The 15,525-nt window shown below is 35.3% G+C and overlaps 1 pseudogene; it reads right to left on the bottom strand.

The window, feature by feature from the left end:
- Nucleotides 1–9,290: 9,290 nt before the first annotated feature.
- LOC119540348 lies at nt 9,291–10,117 on the bottom strand (annotated as a pseudogene).
- Between the last annotated feature and the right edge of the window lie 5,408 nt (nt 10,118–15,525).

The raw sequence follows: 15,525 nt of genomic DNA, 5'->3' as shown, positions 1-15,525 counted from the left end.
CAAGGGGATTCAAGGGTCTCGCAAGGAGGTGTCACCATATTCCATGTGACTTGGGTGCTGGTTGTGGGCAGGTGATTTATAACCCATGACACCCCTATAGGTGATGAGGAAGCTAGTTGTTGGATACCAAGATGATTCGTTATAAACAAGAGGTTGCAAACTGTCATGTTTTGTCTGATCCATCCATATAGTACTTAGAGTAAGAAGAAATTTACATTTGTTGCCAACATTTAACATCAAGATATATCATCTACATATCTGAATTTCTGGCTTTTTTAAAAGCATCAGAAGTTCTAGCATTACTGAACTTGCTTTCATGCACAGTATTTGTAGCCTTGTGCTGAGTAGCTCCTGCCCCTTGCAATGGGATCTCCTGGCCACAACTGTCCCCACTGTTCCCAACCTAATGGATGGGCATCGTTTGCCTCTTACCATCACACTCATTTTGTTCTTTTGCTTACAGTAGAAGGAAGACAAACCTGAGATATTTCTTAAATCCTTCTGTATTTTTATTTCAGACTTTTTTTTTCAATTTTAAAAGACTTCTATTATAAAATATTTCAAACATATAGAAAAGTAGGTAGATTACTTAAATGAATCCTCACATCCCTATTTTACAGCTGTAACCATCATCATCTCATGTCCAGTCTTGTTTCACCTACTTCCTTCCATGAGATATTTTAAAGTAAATCCCTGATATCCTATCATTTTACCTGTACATATTTTAATATGTAACAATAAAAGATAGGGGCCCTTTTATAAGACATAGCCACATAACCCCCATATCATTATTGTAACTAAGCATTAACAATCATTAATTAATATCAACAAATAACCAGTGTGCTCAAATTTCTAATTATCTCATATATATATGTATATGTAATAGTTTTTTTTTAAATCAGGATCAAAATAATGTTTGTACAAGGTTATTGGTTGATACATCCTTTACATCTTTTCCAATTTATAGCCTATACTGGTTTGGATATATTATGTCCCCCATAAAGCTGTGATCTTTTAATCCAATCTTGTTGGGTAGAACATTTTGATTGAGTGTTTCCATGGAGATGTGACTCCACCTAGTGTGGGTAATACCTTTGATAAAATTATTTCCATGGAGGTGTTACCCCACCTATTCAGTGTGGGTCTTAATTAAATCACTGGATTGTATAAGAGCTCACAGGCAGAAGGAGATCAGTACTGCAGCTGAGAAACATTTTGTAGATGGCTGTTGAAAACAGACTTCTGCTAGCCCAGAGTTTGCCTGGGAGAAACTAAGAGAACACCCCCAGATGCTTAGAGAGAAACGTTCTGAGAGAAAGCCATTCTGAAACCAGAACCCTGGAGCAGATGCCAGCCACCTGCCTTCCCAGCCAACAGAGGTGTTCCAGACACTATTTGCCATTCTTCAGTGGAGGTACCCTATAGTTGATGCCTTAGTTTGGACACTTTTATGGCCCTAGGACTGTAACTTTGTACAAATAAACCCCCTTTATAAAAGCCAATCCATTTCTGGTATTTGCACAAGGGCAGCATTACCAAACTGGAACAAATAGGCATTGGTAAAAATTAATTATAAGTTGAAAATAGTATTTGGATATTTTGAGTTAAATAAAATGTTAACATTAATTTCACTTGTTTCTTTTTACTTTTTAAAATGTAGCTGCTGAAAATTGTATGTGGCTTTTATTTGTGGCTCTCAATTGTATTTCTTCTGGACACTAAACTGTAGCTGCTTTAGTTTTTCCCCCAGTATATTAGTTTGACAGTTTTCAACCATTTAGAAAATTTGTACCCATTTTATAGGAAACATCCATAATCTACTACCTTGGTTCTATAATTAACATTTTACTCTGCTTGATTTATCACTAGCTAGTCATCTCTCCATTCTTTCATTCATCAGTCCATCCTGTTTTTTGATGCATTTCAGAGTAAGTTACAAACATCACTGGAGTTTCCTCCAGACACTTCAACAAAAAAGAGCTCCAGTTTTGGCGTCTTAAAAAATTGACAGTCTCTTTAGTCATCCATGTTTCTGCTGCTTTAGATTTGGTTATGTTGCTGTACAGAGGCATAAACAGACTAAATGTATGAAATTGAATTTAAATAAATCTTTTGGGTAAAAGAACATTTAATCTCTGTTGACATTAAACTAAAGATCTAGATTACTTGACAGCTATTTGGAAAGCTTACAGCATTAAAAACAGAGTAAGAAAAAAAAATCTGCTTCTTTCTGAGCAAGTGACTGAAGATCCAGGCTGAGTTCCCTGCCAGTTGTGTTGACCATGGATGGAAAATGTAAACTCTTTGAGCTCTTGCTCTAAAAATAATACCTATCTCAAAAGATTATAGAGATTAAAGGAAATAATATGTGTAACTGATTTACCAGGGTTTCTGGCACATAGTGACTTTTAAAGGTAAGCTTGATTGGGAATCATTTCAAAATATTTGGAATATTGTCTGACAGGTATACAGGAATCCCTTGGCAGTGTAAGGAATATCTCTAAAATGAAATAAACATTCTTATAGATGGTTCATCACTTACAAATATAACCAGAAAGGTTATATAAAACCCTCAAAAGAAATGCACATTTGTTTCCTCCTTGTTTTACTTACAAGTCTCTTATAGAAATAGTGTAAGACTATTGTCAACATTTACCAGATTGAACTTCCTAAACAATTTGAACTTCTGCTGACATTGGAGACTTGAATAGAAAATATGTTTACACTGTTGTTGGTGATTCACCAAAAGATGATGCATTGGTTGAAAGGAACTGATAGAAAATAGAAACTTTAGCTATGTTGTTTTCCACTTTTTGTGCACAGATACATAGTCACATCATGTCAAATATCTTAAAAAATCCTATTATATTTAAAAATAAGTTTTACTTTTATTAAAGTAACACACATACATAGTTTTTAAAAAGGCTTAACAAATAAATAACACTAGCAGTCCCCTCCTTTTATAGCTGCTTTGCCCTTAGTCCTGCTCCTTACAGGCAACCATTTTCAACTTTTTAAACTGTATTGTGGTGTTTATCTACATATTTCTAAATATTGTACAAGTGCTGATAGTTCTTGGTTCATTCAGTTTAGCTATTATATATTTACTGCTTTTTAAGGTAGGTTGAGATTTCGTTCTTTTGCATTCTCCTTATCTTTCCTATGTATACTCCATGTAGTTACAATGCAATTTTAAAAATCCATAATTAGAGTTATGATGGCAGTGTAATTTTTTTATTGCTGAGCTAAATAGTATGTTATGAACTGTTTACACACTTTTTATTTTTTTCTGGAGTTAATCATTGCTTCCATTTTTTTTTTTTTAAATCATTTACTTGATTTCTTTGAACCAGGAGCTAAGTTTTCCTGCTCCTTAAAATAATTTTGCAAATTTCTTCTGAGTAGATTTTCTACAAGTTAACCCTGTCAAATAATCTCTCATTTTTATTTTTAATGCAATTTTATTGAGATATATTCATACCATTCAATTCATCCAAAGTATTCAATCAATGGCTCGTAGTATCATCACATAGTTGTGCATTCATCCACCACAAAAAATCAGTTTTAGAATGTTTTCACTACTCTGAAAACAAATCTATAAAAGAAAACTCAACCATCCCATACCCTTTATTCACCTCTCTATTGTTGACCCCTAGTATTGGTGTGGTACATTTGTTACTGTTGATGAAAGAATATTAAAATATTACTGGTACCTCTAGTGCATTTCTATTTTTTTTAAATGGAAGCTTTTTCTCTTTAAACCACTCCTTCTCTTACTTCAGTCTGGAACAATGGCTCTCCATCCTTGCCCTCAACTTGGGAATTTCCTTCAGATCTCTCGTATATTTGACTTCAATTTCCTAGGACTCATGTTTTCTTCTTTCTTGGATTAATCACACATTTTAGTGGAGAACTTTCTATACTACTAAAAAGGATAAAAGAGAAGGAAATTATTTTGTCTTTGAATATTTGAAAAAGTATTTTTACCTTACATTTGATTAATATTTTGGTTGGTTATAGAACTGAGGATTGAAAATCATCTTTACTAAGAATTTTAAGACATGTACTTTGTCTTGTAGTATTTAATATTCCAGTTCAGAAGTCCATTTCAGGTTTTTCATGCATTAAAAAAAAATCTCTGGAAGCTGTTACAATCTTCTTTTCAACCTGATTTTTTCTTAAGATTTCACAATAAAAATCACTGTTGTGAGTATACTTCAAGCTCCATTAATTTTATTGGACATTCAGTTGACCCTTTCAATGCAGAGATTCTTTACTTTCATTTTGGGAAATATTTCTCCCTTTCTCTCCCTCTCTTTCTTTCTCATAAATTGCTCCCTAGTATCTTCTTTATTAATACCTTTGAGATAGGTATTTGTTGAATGTAGGACATCTTGGTTCAATTCTCCAATTTTCCTCTTTTGTTTTTCTATTTACCATTTTTTTGGTCTTTTAATTTTATTTTCTAGAAGACATCTTTAAGTTTATGTTCTAACCCATTTATTGAATCTTTTATTTGGGAATCATTTTTAATTTACAAAACACTTCTTTATTTTCTTATTATTCCTATTTTTATAAAATCCTAATTTTGTTTCACAGAAGTTAAATCATCTCATCTTTTGAGGATATTAATCATAATAGTTTCTGTGATATTTTCTTTTTCTCCCTGTATCATCTTTGTTTTCTCTAAAGCACCTTTCACAGTTTGATTTGGTCATTTTTTTTTTTCAGATTTTATTGAGGATATTCACTTATTGTATATTCCATCCAAACTATACTGTCAATATCTCACAGTATCATCACTTAGTTTTGTAATCATCCCACTCAATTTTAGACCATTTTCATTGCTCTAAAAAAGAAAATTATAGATAGACACACAAAAAAGAAAACACAAAACACCCCATATCCCTTATCTCCCCCTATTATTGATGCAGTACATCAATTGTATTGATGCAGTACACCAGTTACTGTGAATGAAAGAATTTTAAGGTATTACTGTTAATTATTGCCCATGGCTTGCAACAGGTATTTTTTCCCCCGCAAACCACTCTATTGTTAACTCTTTGTACCAAGGTCATACCTTTGTACTAGTTGATGCAAAAACTTTTAAAAATTTGTACATGACTGTAAACAATTCCTTTCAATTGGATTTACCTACAATACAGCACTATTCCTTATATTCCCAATAATGAGTTACCCTCACTCCATATCTATTTCGAAACATTTTAAGTTCAACCTCATTATACATTCTGAGCATACTATAAAACCACCCCCCCCCTTCTATAGTGTCTGTCTATTTCTAGGTATCCTACAATCTACATTTTAAGACTCTGAGTTTATATATTCTAGTTAGGTCATACAGTATCTGCCCTTGTGTCTGTCTTGAGCCATTGTTTTCCATGTTTCAGACTTTCCTGAAATTTTATCTGATGATCAATTTTTATTCAGAAGTGAAGTACCAATAATGGACTTAGAAGCTCTTTGGGTAGGAGCAGTGTTTGTCCAATGGACTGGTGGATACCCAAATGTCAGGACCTCTGTGATTTTTTAGAGTGATGTAGTATTCCCAGAGAATGATTCTCCAGACTTCTGCTTTGGAATTATAGATCTGGGGCTGGATAGATCTAAGAGCTGGTTAGCTCACAGTTAAAGATGTAGGTTTTTTTTTACTAAATTCCATCTCACCCTCTGCCAAGAGGTTACTCCAGAACTGCTTTGGGTCTTGTTTCCAAACTCTGAAATGGCTTAGGTTCACTTTCTTCTAAAGGAAAATTATCTTTCCTTTCCTTCAGTGTAGCTGAAAGATAGAGGCCAGGGTGTGAACTGAGTGTCTAATTGCTTCTTTTAACATTCACAAATATTCCTGCTCTCTTCAAACTCCTGACATGCCCACCTTCAGAGATACCTGATGCTTCCGATTATTAAGGCTTTTGGGGGATCTGAACATCAAATTGGATTATTTTGAATCATGATTCTTCATTCTAAGCACATGGATTTGAACTCAATCCCCTCTGTTCAGTCATATTCCATTTCTTCATCTGCTTTCTCAGTTCATAATATATTATGATGTAGTTACAGACATCTTCTAGTTTCATTGAAGATGGAATTTGTGTTTTTGTATCTTGTTCTTTTTGCTTCTTGGAGAGTGACTTTCAAGAAAAGAAAAGAGGGTATTTTCTTTACTTCACCACCCAATTAAAATATTTTTATTTCTTCTTTATCTTTGTCTTTTCTTCATGATTGTCTAGTTCTTAGTCTTCTCTTTTTTTCTTCTTTAAATGCTATGTTGTTTTACATAAGTTCACCTATTTTTGATTAAATAAATATTATCTCAATATGTTGATAAAGTTATTGCCCACTGCAAAGTAAATGCTTTTTTCAGAGAGGTGATCTTAACTGGACTGTCACCTTCTCTTGGACACTTTCCCCAAATCTTTAAAACTGGGATAGATCCCATAGCCTTAGTACCATGGTGGCAATTATCATATTATATTGAAATTTCTGGTTTACTTGTCTTCCTGAAATTTCATTAAGCATAGGGACTGCATCTTGTTCATTACTGTATCCCCAACGCTTAGCTCAATAACTTCAAATATAGTAGGCACTTGGGGAATGTTTGTTGAGCATTTGTTGAATTAATAAATGTTGAAATTCATAGATAATTTTAATTAGTGTGAGATAGTGAAATATTTCAGTTCACTAGACAGTTTTTTATTATTTAGATTATTGAAAATTGTGAGAACTAAACATTTTAAAGACCTTATCTCAGCACTAATTATCCTTTTTTTACAGTAATTAGTGAATATTAGACTTCTTAAATGTTTTAAAAAATAATTCCACTAATAAATTTCAATAGATTTATTTTTTCCCCACCTTGTTTTAATCTTCTATAACATTCCAGCTCTTACCTCTAAAACATTTTTAGAATTTTTTCCTCACTGGGAAGAACTTCATGAGAGAGAGGAGACAGGAATTATAATATACTTCTTCAGACCCATATAAAAGTAATTGTGAGTGACAAGATTTATATGCATGAAACAATCGTGCTAGAATGAAGACTCTTTCACACTAGCACAGATAATTATGATTCTCTCTGTCAGATTAGTTCCTGGATTACAAAACAAAATGCTTTCTCAGGCTAAACTTCAAAGTAAGTAGTGCTTTCAAAGAGATAGAAACTTAGCACAGACACACACAAAAAAAAACAAAACAAAAGTCAAAAAGAGAGAAAGTGACAGCTCAAAGGTAAGAAACATGACTGAAAATGTGGGATTAGCCTTTAGAAGTGTTATTAAGAAAAATCTGAAAGTGAATGAAAATAATTTAACTTAATAATATATTGGAAAAGAGTAGCAGGTAATTACTCACACATATTATATTAATGCTTTGTGATTTTCTCAAGAAACACAAGTTTTCTCTCTTTTTTTAAGTTCATAGAGCTGAGTACTTACCTGAATTTTGAAATTGAGATGAAAACAATACACACACCACAGTCAAAATAAACAACATGGTCCATATAAATCATTTTATATTTTCATGTAGGAAATACCTTTTGAAATGTCCAAGGGAATTTAAAATGCATTCATTAATGCAATGAAAATATTTATTTTTACAATTTTATCAGCACGATGGGCAGATTATCTTTTTTTTTCCTCCATATTTTAGGTACGATTATTGCACCAATACTGCATGTGCTTTATAAACATATATCCTAAACTTCATTTTCAATTTTTCAGTGATTCAAATACACAATACTTTATTATTTTAAGTATATAAAGAACATAACATGGAAGAAGATTGAGAAAATAGGTTCCCAGTAGTTAGTCACTAGTGATTCTAGTGATTTTTAGTGTTTTCCACCAGAGTTTAAAAATGTCCTGCCAAGGCTCTGTAAGAATAGAGCTGCCTAGAATGGGAGGCAATGAAAGAAAATGGATTCAGAATTAAGAAAAGATAAGAGGGAAATTCAGGTAAGAAAATATAATTTGAAGCTAGATATAAGAACCAACCAGAATATACACATCCAAATAGGTACTAAGGGAAGAAATTATATCCACCCTCATTTCATTCTCAAAATTGCTTATTAACAAACCAGACAGATAGTGTCCATTCATCTGAGAGGGGGAACTGTCTTCACAGCATTGTTGAAGGAATGGAGGGGCAGAGAGAAAGGAAAGTGATGGGAGGGCAACTTGCTTTTGAGATACTGTGGGTGACAGGTATCAATCTTGGGCAAATCTTTCATAACTAAAGCTATGATTCTCTAAGTTCCTTCATGAACAATGAGAGATGTTGAAGCAGCTTGCTATTGAAGAGCTAGATGCATTAGAAAAGAAATGTCTATGGAAAGGGGTCAGATACCCAGGCAGCAAGGCAATGTGGGTACTGAACAAGAGTTAAGTACTTCCAACCTCTCTTTAGATCAGTTTAAACACTCAAAACTCTTCAACTTTAGGTCAAATAATGGTCAAATAAAAAGCAAAGCTGTGTTTCAAATGCAGCAAATAGCTGGAGCCGCAAGAAAATCAACACTTCTCTAGAATATAACTTGGAGAGCACAGCCCCTTGAACTTCTTTCATTTAAAAGACACCCACTAGCCAAAGATGTTGCACTAGCCATCAAACAGAAAAAAAATAGTGGAGGTTCCACCAGCACAACCCTCTTATTATAGAAAGAGACATGTAAACACACAAGAGGGTGATGGAGCTGCATCCAACGCTGGATGTTCACTGAATAGGATAAGCCTGACCGAGGAAACAGGTTTTTCTCCATATCTACTGCTATCAAAATTCTGAATTTATAAAAACTGAGGTAGGTCTGTCCATTTTGAGAGACTTGGGTTAGAGGAGAAGGGAGTTTCAAAGTTTTTGCTCCCCTGAAATCACTGACAAGGGCTCCACAAAGGGGCACACAGAGTCATGAGATGATTCTGAAGTAAGTTAAAGAATTTAAAAGATGGAGAAGAATTTTACAGATGCTAGAGTTCATTTTCCCTTCAAATAGACCCTGGCGTTTTGAGTCCTGCATAGTCAGCCACAATATGATAAGATCCATTATTCCCCTCTCTTGGTAGTGAGCAGGAGAGAGCAGATACTCGCTTGGCTGTAAAGCAAGTAACAACAAAGGGGTATGACAAAACCAGCTTGAATGCAATGGAGAAACTAGGAAAAAGATTGTCCACTAATTTTGGTTCTGACAAGGGAAGGGGCTTCCAACTTCCCTCACAGATTGGTGCCCTCAAGGTCCTTTTTATTCTTCAAGTCTGTCCTTAAAGTCCTGCCAATGCTATTCAGAACTGGACTCAGTTGGATGGTTGTGGTGCCTGGTTTGAAACAGAGCTGGGATGCATGCTAAAGTCTCCCCACAAGTCATTTCCTGTGGAAACTGAAGCTGGTGCTGGTGTTGTGACAGGAGCAGGAGAATCCAAATCTGAAAGAATATCTGTCTCACTGCCTCCATGTTTAGATTTTGGAGTGAGTGGTGGAGTGACATGGTTACTGATGGCAACTTAGGAGGATGGTTAGGGAATAATGACTTTGCTTCCAGGTGGGGATGGGAATAAACTTAGGCCTCCAGCTCCTGAAGTCCTGGGCTCAGAAGCACCTCCTTTCTTGGTTGTCATGTTCCCAATACTCACATTGATGGTCTGTCCTTCCTTGAAGTCCAGATCTAACTTGGTCCGAGTATCCCTTTCCTGAGAGTCTTTGAAAATCTCAAATTCCTGCTTTACCCACTTGAAATGATCTTTCAATGAAACATTAACTTGGAAGGCGTCATCCTGATCTATGAAGCCAATGCCAATGAAAGCACTACACCCAGTGCCATCCTGGATCTGACTTACAAAGTACCAACTGAAATCGGTCACTCTCTCCACAACAAGATTGGGATATTGTTCCACTGGTGCTTAAAAAAAAGCTCCCCTGAAACTTTATCCTCGACTTTGAAATAGGCAGTCTTCCCTTATGAAGTGATTCGGAGATGACCAGTCCAATCAGGTTGGCCTAATTTCCAGTCAGATGCTGGGTAGTCAAGGTTAGAAGCCCCAGGCGAAATAGGAGAGACATTGATGTCTGGCTTCACACACAGGACAGACTTATACTCTGACTTGGCCACCATCTTGCTCTGCTCTGTCAGATTCTCTCTCAAACGTATTTGATTAAAGATAAGGTTTGACTTAGCTCAGTGTGTTACTCATCAAAGGAATAAAGTATTACTGGACATTTTCATGAGTTTTTTCTAAATGCCACCAGTTTACTATGTGCCTAAAATAATGTTTCTCAGTTCCCTCTTGACATACTCATGTGTGCACACAATAACAATAAAATGAAAAGAGGACTGGGCGTATTTAGGTTTAGAGTCCAGTGAAAGCAAAGGGAACAATAAACATTTCACAAGCAAACCTTAAAATTGTTTTTAGTATACGTGTAATATATGCTCATTAGCGAACATTCATCAAAAACAAACCAAGCAAAAAGAAAAGCAAAAACAAATTGCCCGTATTCCACCTGATACCCACACATCCATTTTTAACATTTTAGCATATTTTCCTCAAGACATTACTTTCTTTACATTTACTTTTGATATTATTTGTTTTAAATTTTTATTTGTTGTTTATAAGTAACACTTTAAATAGAAGCAAAAAACAGAGGAAGAGATTGTAAATAAATGGGTCAAGCAAGGGAAAAGAAAAATGTTGCTTCAGGTACTGTTCTAATACTGAACATTGTTTCCTAATAACAGTTGAATTCACAGACCCAGAAGCTACAAAGCTACTGAATAATGAAGCCTGCGGAATTTAAATGCAGCACAATTTTATTGGGGCTTTAGTGCTTTTCCGTCAGAATAAAATAATATGAAAGATGCCTTACAAAATAAAATGCACATTTTGAAACACTATTGACTGATTCTATCTTATGGACAAGGTGTCATACAGACTACATTATTTCAAAATCCATAAATATTTATTAATTCATACATAGTGTCTGGTCCAAAGCAGGATTTAAATATATCTGTGTGTGTGTGTGTGTGTGTGTGTGTGTGTGTGTGTATGTGTGTATATATATATATATTTCTTTAAAAAGATGAACAATGTTTTTAACTTCGATGGACTATGAAAATAATATACTTCATTTGTGCTCAAAAGGATCTTATATTATTATGGAGAAGATAAGACAACCCATGAAAATGTGAAATGTGAAAACGTGAAATGAAGAAGTTCAGAAATGGCAGTGACAAGTGGGGCATGAAGCTATCGGAAAAAATTCATGGAGAAAGAAGGATTTGAGATGGGCCTTAAAGCTGAGGAGAGATTTTTTATTGCTTAGCGTCATGGGTGAAGAGAAACTGATATCACTGATGGGGATAATAGCAGGAGCAAAAGCTGAGAGAAGATATTGAGCATGGTATATCTGGAAAATACTATGGAGGGAAGACAATTGAAGCATGGCATAGTGAATGTATAGGTCTCGGAATAAAGCAGAAGTTATATACTAGGTAAATGAGAGTGTAATTAGCACGTTGAACACAAAAGACAAATGAGTGATATACAATGTGACTATGTTGTCTCCCATCACCCTTTAAAATTTGATGGGGGCGTGATTTCCCGCCACTCATATGAAACTCTATAGTGTCATTTTATGATCACTTTTATGGTCATTTTAAGTCACAAACACTTTCTAAATCTACTAGCTGCTGTTTCTGACTTTCCTGGAAGTCGGTTTGGAAGCATGAGGAAGAAGGAGAGGAGAGGGGATGGGAACAGAAAAGTTCTTACTTAACTGGGAGTACCTTAAACTGTCTAAAGGTGTCTCTTTTGAGGATGCTTTTGTGTGTTTTTCTGAGTCACCCTTTGTTACTTTGGGCCTCTCACCTGCAGTTCTCTTGCATAATGTGATAGATTGTTTTTGGTTTTTTTTAATTTTTTTAACTTCATCTATTGAAAAATGAAAACAAACACACAAACAAACAAAAACACACACTTCCAACAAAACAAAGCAAAAGATTAAGAAAAACAAATAATCTAAAATAACTGCTTTGCTTCTAACGTGTTCTTACCATACCCCCCCCAAAATTAATAAACCATTTCCAAAGAAAGGAATAAGGAAACAAATAACCTAAAATAACTGTATTGCTTCCAACACACCCCTACTAGACTAGTTTTTATTTCAGCATTTTACAACTAAGATAATTACTTTAGAACCTTATTTATGTTTAATTTTTTTGCAATATAGATTGAATGCACTAAAACAAACCGATTCTCTCAAAGCCTGAATTTCTTTACCATGTAGCTTGAACTCTTATTTCACTTTTAACAGGAAAAAGTTTTATATAAAGTTCTATATTCTCAGCATCCACATAGGGATAGGAGCAACCAATGGAAGGCAATGAGAATTACAGGAAAATTCCAACCCCTAGTTTCCTACTCTCCTATTTAGTCAAACCTCTCCCCCTGGCTCCATCTTGTTTCTATGCAGCTGTCAACCCGGCTGAGTATGTACTGGGCAGAATCTCAAGACAAATTTTCTGTCATTTGTCATAGTGGTGCTTTTTTGTACCACTGTAATTTTAGCCTTATTCCATATTGAAATGAACCCCTAAATTTAGGGTAGTTTTACTAAGTCATTAACATTTTCTGTGGGGATAAAACATGGCCCATGAGGTTTTAGCAGGGAAAGATTTTTTTTTTTTTTAAATACAAAGTTAAAAAGAATAAGTCTGGACATCCTTAAGTTTTAAGATTGCCAAAAACAAATAAACAAAGCTGATGGTAAAAGACATTGGTTTGGTTTCAGTGGTTCTTCATATTCTGGTAATTCCAAAATGGGTACAGTAAGCTGAAAATAACTTCTACCTAAATAATTTGGGAGAAGATCATTAGAAGGTGTTTTTTAATTTGTTATGATCAGTACAAACTGACACCTTGGCAAGTTTGAAAATTTTTCTATGGGTTAATAGATTCCCAATTTACATACATTAAAGAGAATGTCAGAAAATATAAGGATATTCAAGTAACAAAAACATCTCAAATTTATGTATTTGAAACATTTCATATATAGGATTTATGATCTGCTCATTTTTATATTGCAATAGTTTTTTAAAAACTCTCACCAGCACTCCCTTAAAATGTCTCAATAAGTTGTATAACTTTTGCAAAATAACACATGCAGTAATTAGCAAGGAAATAAGTACTGCATACAAAAGCCAGAATATAACTCTTAATTCAAGATAGTTAATAACTTCCTTCCACTTTTAGAATATATACACTGTACATAGATTTTATTTTGGCTTTGTTATGGTATCTTTGCAACTGAGTATATATTTTGTTCCAATCAATCATTTTCTTTCTTTATCTTAATAGCTTTCATGGCCTCTATTGACTCAATGAACTATACTAACAGATGCAATTTTCTTGCTCATTTAAACAGTTCTATATTTTCTTTAGGGGAGAAATAAATGAATAAGAAGAACCAGAAAAGAAGGTTTAACTAAATGCTCGATGGTTTGACCAAATGCTAAGAATGCAAAGCTTATACAGGATGATCTTATAGAGCTACTCATTCAAACAATCCTTTCATCTTCAGCAAGCTACTCTATGGTCTACCCAAAGTGCCAGAGAAGACAGGTTTCTGGATGTCCCTATCCTACTCTCTAGCTAGGATTTAGGACAGTGACTCTTAAAGTGGGGCCTGGGACCAGCAGCAAATAAGCTGAGAATTTCTGGAAATGCAAATTCTTAGGCTTTACCCTAGAATCAGAAACTCAGGGGATGGGGCCTGGTAATCTGTATTTTAACAAGGCTTCCAGGTGGTTCCGAGAGTCACTGGCCAACGAGCTGAACTCAGCGCTGGCAGTTACTAGGGAAGGGACTTGTGCTCCAGGCAGAAGGGGATGATGGATTTGTTACACGTGGCTGTGTGGTACCTCTTCCTTAGTTGAGCCATGCCCTCCCTCTCGGTACATGACCTGGAGGATAGATGTATGCAGCCTTAGATGAGAGAAAAGAAAATAATTCCCTATCCTCTCTATGGGATCTATATTGGTTAGGATTTTGTTGTTGTTGTAGTTACAAGAGACAAAAACTCTAACACCAACTAGTTTAAGTAAAAAGAAGGTTTATTCACCCAAAAGTTGAAAATTTAGGGATTAATAATAATAAGCAGCAGCATTTACTGAGCTCTAAGTATGTGTCAGCCACCATTCTAATTGCTTTACATGGATTAATTCATTTATACTTTACAAAAACTCTCTGAGGATGGTATTAAAATTATCCCCATTTTAGAGATGCCAAGACTGAGGTACAGTGAGTTAAGTGGTGGCATTGGGATTCAGACCCAGACAGTGGAGCTGGATTTAGGCTGCCTTGATCAGAGATCAGGTCAGTTCACCAGAAAGCTTCCCCTCCCAAAAGCTGAGCCGACGTCCTGAGTCTGACTTGTGTTGACTCAGGGTCATGAGCCCATTTCTGAACCTATGCAGGTGCTAAACAACTAAGAACAATCAGGGCCCATCCCTGGAGCTGAGGGTGGAGTGAGAAAATCAACCCACATCCACAGGGTGCTGATTTATGAGAAGAGGATTGAAGAGTAAATGGGCTACTACAAAGGAGCAGAGATCACCAAAGGCCCTGATTTATTACTCAAGACCTTTTGGGTACAAGTGACATAAGTCCCATGCAAACTAGCTTTGGAGGAAAAGTTTTTATTGGACCCTGTTACAGAACAGGAAGGACATATGCACATAAAGTCCTCAGGGACAAGTGTCAACAGAGACAAGCTGTCACAAGTTCTCCTATTTCCACTTTCCACTTACATTTTCCTCTTGGCCACTAGTTTCAGCACCAAACAATTTCATTCTCTGGTTTTGAGTTCAAAGGGGAATTTTTTTTTCATATTTTTTTTAATAGCAATGATGTGCTCAGGTATATAGTGACTGGTGACAGCGTGACTTGTAGGTGATCCTTAGCAAAGGTATACTGAAGCATGTTATTGCTTTGCTCCTAAGATGTTGAACTAGTGCAATGTTGATTTTATACAAGGGATGTTTCTGTGACAGTAGACAGGCATTAGAGCATCATGGTTAGTAGCACACACTTAGCAGAACCCAATGGCTCTGAATCCTGGCCTTGTCACTTAATAGTTGTGTGAATTTTGGCAAATTACCCAACCTTTCTGGTTGCACAGTGTGCTCACCTGTAAATGGGACTAGTAACGGTGCCTGCTTATTAGGTTGTATTGATAATCACACAAGCTAATTTGTTAGAGCATCAGGAGAGGGCTTTGGTCCATCACAGGAGCTATAAGAGTGTCTGCTGCCATTGGCCCGGGATTGCTTCTATCACCTGTGGAAACTTAATTTAATTTCTTGGGGAGAGTATATTTAGTTTAAGAAGAAAGTGATTTAGGCAAATTACAGGGAATTTTAAAAATTTATTTCTCTAGTAGATGCATATGTTTAAGCTTTATGAGAAGGAAGGGGGAGACTAGGGAGAAATTTATAGAAAACTGACTCCAGATTGGTTATCTGGG

This window comes from Choloepus didactylus, chromosome 7 (genome assembly GCF_015220235.1).
Source record: "Choloepus didactylus isolate mChoDid1 chromosome 7, mChoDid1.pri, whole genome shotgun sequence".
NCBI lineage: Eukaryota > Metazoa > Chordata > Mammalia > Pilosa > Megalonychidae > Choloepus > Choloepus didactylus.
This window is presented reverse-complemented; position numbering and strand designations above follow the sequence as displayed.